This window comes from Mercenaria mercenaria, chromosome 12 (genome assembly GCF_021730395.1).
Source record: "Mercenaria mercenaria strain notata chromosome 12, MADL_Memer_1, whole genome shotgun sequence".
Classification (NCBI taxonomy): Eukaryota; Metazoa; Mollusca; class Bivalvia; order Venerida; family Veneridae; genus Mercenaria; species Mercenaria mercenaria.
In genome coordinates, this window is record NC_069372.1 from 62894827 (window position 1) to 62895703 (window position 877).

Here is an 877-nt window from a genome sequence, read left to right on the forward strand (position 1 = left end):
CGTTGTCGGCAGGATTCGAACCTGCGCGGGAAGATCCCAATGGATTTCTAGTCCATCGCCTTAACCACTCGGCCACGACAACTGTTACAAAAAGTAGGTTTTTTTATAATAATCTTAGTATTTATTTTACTGTGTTAATTGATTTATCAATCTATATACTGAGGGTGTGTAATTCCTCAGTATTAACCTAAATCCCCAAACACTTGGTTGTTAATAACTTATTCATATAGATCTTATTACTGTAAAAGCTGAAACTTTTGCGAGGGTTTAAATTTCGCTATATTCGCGAGACCCTGCATATTGCAAAAATTAGTCCACCTTAAGTATTAGGATACCATTTTTATAATTTCACGAATATTAAACCTCGCGAACATACCCAAAATTTCAAATTCGTGAAATTTTGACCCAGCGAAAATATTTGCTTTTACAGTATTCTTTATTGCTCTTTTCAATTCATGACACATCACACGTCAATGCTTTGGCATAACTATTGCTGCTTTTTCAAAGGATGGCCCTTTCAGATTCATCTGCAGCTGATTAAGCAAGTGTGGTGTAAATGAAAATAATAATAATAAATGTTTATCTTGTCTTATAACACGTTATGTAATTCTATACGCTTTTTTACAATAATATCAGCATTTAAATGTTAATGCTAATTTAAATTTCATTAAATATGTGAAATAATTTGGTTTTTTACAATACATTATGCTTATAGATATTTACTTGAAGTGTATATCAGCTTCTGAAATAGGACTTTCTGTGACTTCGCTTATCGGCGAAAAAGCTCTGACAACCTACATGTAATTGATCAAAGTCCGTTTTTTTTTCCTTTCCTTTTCCCCCATAAAACCGGACATATGAGAAAAGTAACTGGCAT

At 32.8% G+C, this 877-nt stretch overlaps 1 non-coding gene across 1 annotated transcript; it reads right to left on the bottom strand.

The window, feature by feature from the left end:
- Trnas-aga (transfer RNA serine (anticodon AGA)) lies at positions 1–82 on the bottom strand. Its single transcript has one exon. It is a non-coding gene; the product is annotated as a tRNA-Ser (tRNA).
- Between the last annotated feature and the right edge of the window lie 795 nt (positions 83–877).